Source organism: Cryptosporidium hominis (genome assembly GCF_000006425.1).
Source record: "Cryptosporidium hominis TU502 chromosome 2 CHRO012040, whole genome shotgun sequence".
Lineage (NCBI taxonomy): Eukaryota > Apicomplexa > Conoidasida > Eucoccidiorida > Cryptosporidiidae > Cryptosporidium > Cryptosporidium hominis.
The window spans coordinates 2501-11171 of NW_667271.1; positions in this window are offsets into that span (position 1 = coordinate 2501).

Sequence of the window (8671 nt, forward strand, 5' to 3'; positions counted from 1 at the left end):
TACTTCCCAATATAAATAACATATAATTAATCATAATAAAACCAATTATACACTATCCATTGAAAGTAATCAACACATCAAAGAAAATATATTAACAATGTAGAGTCATACATTGATACTTATCACATGTAACTCTTTGGAAACCATAATAATACAACAACCTCTTGTACTTAACATTCGTGTATCTGTCAATCCGACAACATGCTATCAAATTGACCACACTAAATACACCGCGCATACAATCGAAACACAATTTCAATCGTAAGACGTGCGCATTTACCCGCAACTCATATATACATTTTACCAGTACTAATCAATTCACAGCCTTTTCAGATCGAAATAGACTACGAGTTCTTAATACTCAATGTCAGCCCATTACTAACACGCCAATTCCCACATCCCCAGGTTGAATACTCTTCACCCCGGAAAAAAAATTTACCGCTATTTTTGAATAAATTTTCTATTACAGAACTGTTTCAGAGCTGTTCTAAAGAAGCTAGGTAATACAAATAAATAAAAGCTAAACTTAATATCTCTATTATTTATTTCTAATAGTTCTCAATAACGCTAATTTATTTACATGAAAAATATCTAATTCTACCCCTTATTAATTTATTTCATTCCAGATGTAATATTTCTAGTTGTCCTTCTAATATGCCTTAATATGCTAGTAATATCACTGATGATCGACCCATCCGTGAAGCATGCAGGTACAATATAGTTCATGCTTTTACTTACATCGCTAACCGAATTTATAATGCTAATGCATTTGTTCATGCTTTCTGAAATTTCATTTAGTATTTGCATTACGTCACTAGGTGTAAGAGTATCAGTAAATGGTTCGAAACAGTGAATGGTTTCTTTTATCCATAATATTCTCAATTTTAAATCTGAAATACAGTTAATTTGAGAAAAATTACCGCTGGTCTTTAAAGACTCAATTAAATGAGGAAGAGTATCACTCAAAATTTTTGAAATTCCTAATATTACTGGATGGCTAATAGGAAGTGGATCATCCAACCAAACGCATGGGTCAAACTTATATGCAAGGCTCAAAACAAAACATTCTCCACTTGGGATTTCCCTCTTATCTGACTGAGATAGAGTAGATTGATCGGCAGAAATTGCTATCGCAAATGCGCGATCGTAATGTTTTTGTTTTAAGGCATCATCAATTTGCAAAGCTATGTTTTGGGCGCTCTTATTTGCAATTGAGTTGTCTGGTGTAAGAGCTTTTAGTGGTATTCCATTACTGATCTGTAATTCCAAACGATTAACAGTTGTTTGCAATTGAGTAACTGCACTAGTTAATGTCCCAAATGAATCTGCTACTACTTGAGTAAAGTTGTCTATTGGATTCGAGCTAATGTTATCGCATTGTTTATTTAATTTAGTCACTTTTTCACGAACGCTTCTAGATTCGCCAACAAGCCTCGAAATGCAAGTGTCAATACTTGTTAATTTCTCATTTGTACTTGTAAAAAGTTCCTTAACATTTGTTTCAATTTTAGAAATTTCATTGATATTGACATAATTATCAACAGACTTCTCGATTCCTGACAAATGCGACTTAATAGATTGAATATCACGTTCGATCGGTTCTAAATACTTGCTAATTGCTGAGGAAACCGAATCATTTAACTCTTTGGACAAGCTGAAGGTCAATTTTTTTAATTCATCTGTAATCATTTCAAATATTTTATCATTTAAACCAAAATCTTTGTGGTTGGTATTGCTTGTATTCGTATTTTTCGATTGTGGATTGCTCATTGACTGTTTTTCCTCCATATTTAATGTACTAAAAATAGATGTAAGTAAATTTGATCTATCAGATGGTAATTTATTCTGAGGTGTATTATTGTATTGAAAATCGCTTTTCTCAGTTTTATGTGATGCATTTGCCATCAAAACAGCATAATAATCATCAGCAATCTCGTCATTCGTGTCAATATTAGTTTTTTTCTGATTAGACAAGTTTATAGTAAATGTGTCACTAGGTATACTGATATTTTCGGATGAATAATGGGCTTTATTCGCACTCAAATCTAAAACAGGTGGGATAATGATTGATTCGAGCCCTCCAAAAATATTTGAAACAAAAACTTCGATGGGTTGTTTTGATAAATTTTCACTTGATTTAGTTTTTCCAGCATCAAGCCAGGTAACATTTTTTGGAGGTCTGAAAGCAGCCGTCTCTAATAGTCTAGAGGGGAAGAAAAACAAATCTTTAATGGGTAGCTCTTCGCCAACAGAGCAAACGATTAATTGGTTAAAAATCTGTATTGCGAAATACTCACCCCAATTTGGTCCAATAATATGAGCATTAAATTGGTTATTTTTATTATCATCCATAATATGAATATTTATGCTCTGTAAAAGTGTAATTTCGCCAAAGTTATTGTTTGAATCTATCGGTAAGTTATATATGCGAACAGTATAGATATCTTTTTCTACTGATAATAATGTAGCTGTTACATTCATGTGGTTAATGGTAGGATCTCTGATTCTTATATTCGGATATACTGCAGTATCAAGTAGTAATGAATTTGAATCGATAATTTGCCTTGACATTATCGATCTATAGTACTCTCCAGGGCTTAAATTTGAGGAAAAAGTATCATAATAGCCATTTGAAGTAAAAAGAATTATTAGTTCTCCAATAAATTGGCAACTAGAAATTTTAACATCATCCGGGTAGTTAATCAGTACGCAACATGATAAATTAGCAGCTGAATGCTGGGGAGCATTGGACTTGTTGGAGTTAGAACATTCTTGTAGAATGTGGTATTCATATGAAGAACGATTCCATAGACACACTGAGCATTTATTCCAAGCAACAAAACAACGATCATCTAAATGGTTAAATACAACAGATTTCCAATGGGTATTTCCCCTTACCAAAGTATTAATAGTGTCTGATTGAATATTTACTATTGAAAGTTCCTTCCCTTTAATATAAACAATATTATTCGACACCTTTGAAAGCGAAAAACTTTCCATTCCAAGCCCTGATAATTTACTGCTGCATTTAGATCCATTGTTTAGTTCTTCTTGGCTATTAATACCAGAATCTAACATGATAACTCTTGGAACATCAGAAAACATATGGACAACATATTCTCTATTACATTGTAGTATAGAGGCTGCTTGAGATGTAGAAGCATTGTGAGACGATGGTATCTTAATATCTAAAGATGAACCAGAAACATGGTACCACTGCCTTTTCGGTAGTTCAATCAACTCCATGATGATTATTAATCTGCAACCAAATAAATAGTAAATTTTTTTTTTACCAAATTGCGCCATAAATTTCTCGGAATAATTAAACTAAGAGGGAAAAATATTCGTTTGAAAAATAAAATCTTATCATTCACCTAATCATGTTCAGAAACTAATAAGTAGAATCTGGCTTTCCTAGACTATCAAGACTACCTTTCATATAAAACATTGTCTCTGGGAGGTTATCCATTTCACCGCTGACAATAGCATTAAAACCTTTAATTGTATCAATTAAGTTGACAAAAACCCCTGGCTTTCCGGTAAAAGCTTCCGACATAAAAAACGGTTGAGTAAGAAACTTTTGGACTTTTCTTGCCCTGGAGACAATCAACCTTTCCTCTTCAGAAAGTGCATGAGAACCTTGAGTAGAAATTTTGCTCTGTAACTGCTTATACTTTTGTAAAATCGAAAGAACTTCAATAGAAACTTTGTAGTGCTCTTCGCCTATAATATTTCGATCTAAAACCTTAGACCTACTTTCCAATGGATCAATGGATGGGAATATCCCAACCTCGGACATCTTTCTAGAGAGAACTATTGTAGAATCGAGGTGGGTGAAAGCTGCAACAGGTGCTGGATCATTAATGTCGTCAGATGGAATATAAAGTGCCTGAATAGATGTTATTGAACCATTTCTCGTGGTTGTGATTCTTTCTTGAAGTTTACCAAGATCAGTAGCCAGAGTAGGTTGATACCCGATTTCAGTTGGTAATAGCCCTAGAAAAAGTCATTAAAAAAAAAAATAAAAAATAACCCATCAGTCGGTAATTCCAGCTATTTTCCAGTTGTTTCAGCATTGAAACTCAGATAAATATGGAAAGTTTGCATCATTTGGGAAAATTACACTAAATATTTACTTACCTAAAAGTGCAGAAACTTCACTCCCTGCCTGAGTAAATCGGTAAATATTATCTACGAAAAATAATACGTCTTGCATCATTGAATCTCTAAAATATTCTGCCATTGTTAGACCTGTAAGTGCAACTCGCGCTCGCGCTCCTGGAGTTTCATTCATTTGACCATATACCAGCGCTGTCTTAGAACCTAAAAAATCGTATATGGGTTGTCTCTTATGCTTGCTGTCAACTCGTGATCCAACAATCGACTTTTTATTGACGCCATTTGCTAGCATTTCATTATATAAATCGTACCCTTCCCTGATGCGCTCTCCAACCCCTGTATAGACAGAGTAACCACCATACTTTTTTGCAATATTGTTTATTAGTTCCATGATAAGAACAGTCTTGCCAACCCCCGCTCCACCAAATAGTCCTATTTTCCCACCTTTTATGAATGGTGTAAGTAGATCTATTGCCTTAATCCCAGTAACAATTAATGAAGGCTCCATTACTTGTTCCATGTATTCAGGGGCCGTTCTATGAATCGGTTTTTTAACTTTAGCGTCGATCTCTCCACATCCGTCAATTGCATTCCCCATAACATTCACCATTCTACCAAGTGTGGCCTTGCCTACTGGAACGCATATTGGGCTTCCAGTGTCTATAACTTTCTCTCCTCTAGAGAGTCCTTCTGTAACATCCATTGCAATTGCCCTAACTGAATTATCACTTAAGTGTTGCGCCACTTCAAGTACTAGTTTGTTTTGATGCCCTTTAACTTCCAAAGCGTTTAACAATTCTGGTAGTTTACCCTCAAATTTTACATCTACAACTGAACCCATGATTTGTGATATATAGCCTTCTGAGAGATTTTTGCTAGTTTTACTATAAGACTTCCATCTTTTGTTTAAGTTATAATATTCTAGGTTGCGGATCGCTTTTTTCTGGAAAAATACCGAAAATAGTGGTAAAAATTCTCTTCGTGTGAATTTGAAGCATGGAAGAGATTGACTTAACAATTTTCCTCGAATCATAAACATTGCCTCCACTCTTTAATTAAAATTAAAAAGTAATTGTGCAAAATTGCATTAAAGCCAAATTCTATGCAATTTAATTTTTGCGTATAAACAACATAACAAAAATAGGAAATATATTCTGAAAATCGATATCCAATGTTTACTAAGGAACTGAGTGTATTTAATAGCAGGAAGGCAAAATAGCAGAAGTTAAATATAAAAAAAATACAAAAATAGAGAAATTTTCAAAGCAGGAATAAGTAGTGAACAATTTTGATGAGTGAGATGAAAGTGTTAAGAGAATTATAATTACCATTCAAAATAGAATATAATTATCTTAAGTACTAAAACAGATTTAGAGCGGGTGTTAAACAAAATCAAATTGCTGTGGGTGGGGGGAAATGTTATTGCAAGAGTAATTTTCCAAATAGTTGAGTTAATTTACGTTGTAATACCAATGTCATCTGAGGAAGGCACCGATAATTGGTCTGCAGAGGAGGCTGTAGAGAGCGTAAAGACTCTGAGTGTTAGTGAGCTTCAGTCTAGGATTCGCCTTTTAGATGGTGAAATTCGACTTATGAAAAGCGAAAGTAATCGTCTTAAGCATGAATTAAACCAGATGAATGAAAGAATCAGAAGTAATACTGAAAAAATAAAACTTAACAAACAGCTTCCTTATCTGGTTGCCAACATTGTCGAATCACTGGATTTTTCAGATGAACAGGAAAATGAGGGTGAAGGGATGGAATTCGATGGAGACAAAAACGATAAATGCATGGTAATAAAAACATCATCAAGGCAGACTGTCTTTCTCCCTGTCATTGGGTTGGTTCCAGAGAATGAATTAAAGCCTGGAGATCTTGTTGGAGTGAATAAGGATAGTTATTTGATTCTTGATAAATTGCCACCGGAGTATGACTCTAGAGTTAAGGCTATGGAAGTTGATGAAAGACCAATGGAAGAGTATTCAGATATTGGAGGATTAGATAAGCAGATCCAGGAATTAGTGGAGGCAATCGTCCTTCCGATGACCCATAAAGAAAGGTTTGAAAAAATTGGTATAAAACCCCCAAAGGGTGTACTAATGTATGGACCTCCAGGCACAGGGAAAACTCTTTTGGCAAGGGCATGTGCAGCACAAACTAAAGCCACATTTTTGAAATTAGCAGGCCCGCAACTCGTACAAATGTTTATTGGTGATGGTGCAAAGATGGTTAGAGATGCATTTGAAATTGCACGTGAAAAAGCTCCTTCAATAATATTTATTGACGAGCTTGACGCTATAGGTATGAAAAGGTTTGATAGTGAGCATAGTGGGGATAGAGAGGTACAAAGGACTATGCTTGAGTTACTTAATCAATTAGATGGATTTAGCTCAGACGACAGAGTTAAAGTTATTGCTGCAACGAATAGGCCGGATACTCTCGATCCAGCCCTTTTAAGATCAGGTAGGCTTGACCGTAAGGTCGAGTTACCGCATCCAAACGAAGAAGCAAGGTCCAGAATACTTCAAATACATAGCAGAAAAATGAATGTTGATTTAAATGACGTGAATTTCCAAGAGCTATCGAGATCAACAGATGATTTTAACGGTGCTCAGCTTAAGGCAGTTTGTGTCGAAGCGGGGATGACAGCACTCAGAAGGGGAGCAACGATACTTTGCCATGAAGATTATGTCGAAGGGATTGCAGCAGTACTAGCAAAGAAGAAATCCCCACTTAGCTATTTTTCATAAAGCAAGTGAAATACAAAAAAAAACTTAATCAACTAATTGTTAGAATTCTTAAATATATATATATTTATACCATTAGCAATAATCTTTTTCTTTAGCCGAAATATCCTTATTCTTGCCTTCGTCAAATACCTCTTCTCCAAAATATGGGTACTCTTCCCATTTGGGATGTTTATCAATGATTAAATGTTTCATCTCCTGCTCTAATACTTCAAAAAATACATGTTCGAAGTGTTTGTCGCCCCATTGAATTGGAATGATGTTATTTTCTCTGTCTAGCAACATCCATGTGGCGTTTTGAGGAGCAAGCCCGAGTAAAAGCTGAGTTCGATAGGCAGTACTTCTAGACGCTCCATTTAAACAGCTCTTTTGGAAGCTTGAAGGTGTAAGTTGTTCATTTGGACACGAATGAATATCTGATTTCTGGCTTTGCGAAGATTTTTGCTTTCTCTTACGCGATTCCCACCACTTACTTTTAATAGTTGAATTATCTGATGAAAATTCAGATTCAGAATCTGAGATTTGTGAATTATCTGATAATTCGCAATCATCAATAAAATTGTCTACCGTATTTGTATTCTGACCCTTTTTAGGTGATTTATTAAAAACTCTAGCTCTGTTAGGTGCGGAAGAAGTTGTTGCTAAGTCAATATGAATATTGCCTAACCTGTTTGATGAAATTAATGCAGTTGCATCAAATGCGCGATAGCAATGTTGAAGGCTACGCTGAATTAGTAGCTCAATTGAAGATGGAATTTCCAGATCTTCTCTACAAAGAAAACTGGCAATTTGATACAAGTTGAGATGCATTGATGATGCAAGCCTCAACCATCTGACTGAAACTCTCATGCTTCTTAAACACTCGCTTCTAATCAATAACTTTCTTTTTAACCTCTCTGCATCCGCATCTGGATCCATATACTTTATTACTCTCAATTCAGACCTGCTAAAGGGTATCTTCGAATGTGGCCAATCAAACCATACCCAATCAAATTGTGCAACATCGAGAACATCTGGTAAACAAAGCCCATGGTCGATTGGAATTAACTTATACTTGGTTTTTTTGCCGTCAGGAGTGCTCAGAGGGTGTTCATATGGTGAAATAGCTGGACTTGGATTATTTGAATTACTAATGTTGAATTTGATTGAATAATTGGGCTGGTTCGCGACAACAAGAATATTACTATCATTTCTATCTAAATTAAAGAGACAAATATCCAAAATTCCAATGCGGTGTACATCTCTAATGCAGAATACAGAGGGGTTGAAATTACCAACTGTTTCTGTAGTTGAAATAAACTCTTGAAATGCCCCCAACTTCCAATCAACGGTTATTTCACTATTTGCCTTATTATTATCTTTTTGAAAAATATCGCCCCATTCAAGAGTAATCTTATTCCAGCTATCATAATTAAAAGCCTGATGGCATGCCTCAAGTAGTGTAGTATCAGGAACGCCGGCAAAATTATGGTAGTATGCATCCCAAATTGCTGTTGCAACCTCTCTGCTAGCTCCTTCACCTGACAATACTCCTGACCTAAAACCTTGTTGGCCTAATTTACCTTGATAACCCCTTGGATTATTTGGAGAGAATGCCTCCTCATCTAGTGGTTTAAACATTGCAACAACTTGGCCTTTTGCATTGTACATTCTATAGGTAGCGCCCGTTCCATCCAATGTAAGTTTGGGATGGACATTTCTCTGCATTGCAAGTTTAACTTCAACTACAAGTTTCTGAATTTTACTCGACCATTTAAGTCCAGTACTTCTAATTCCAAAATCTGACTTGTTCATCCTGAGAGAAT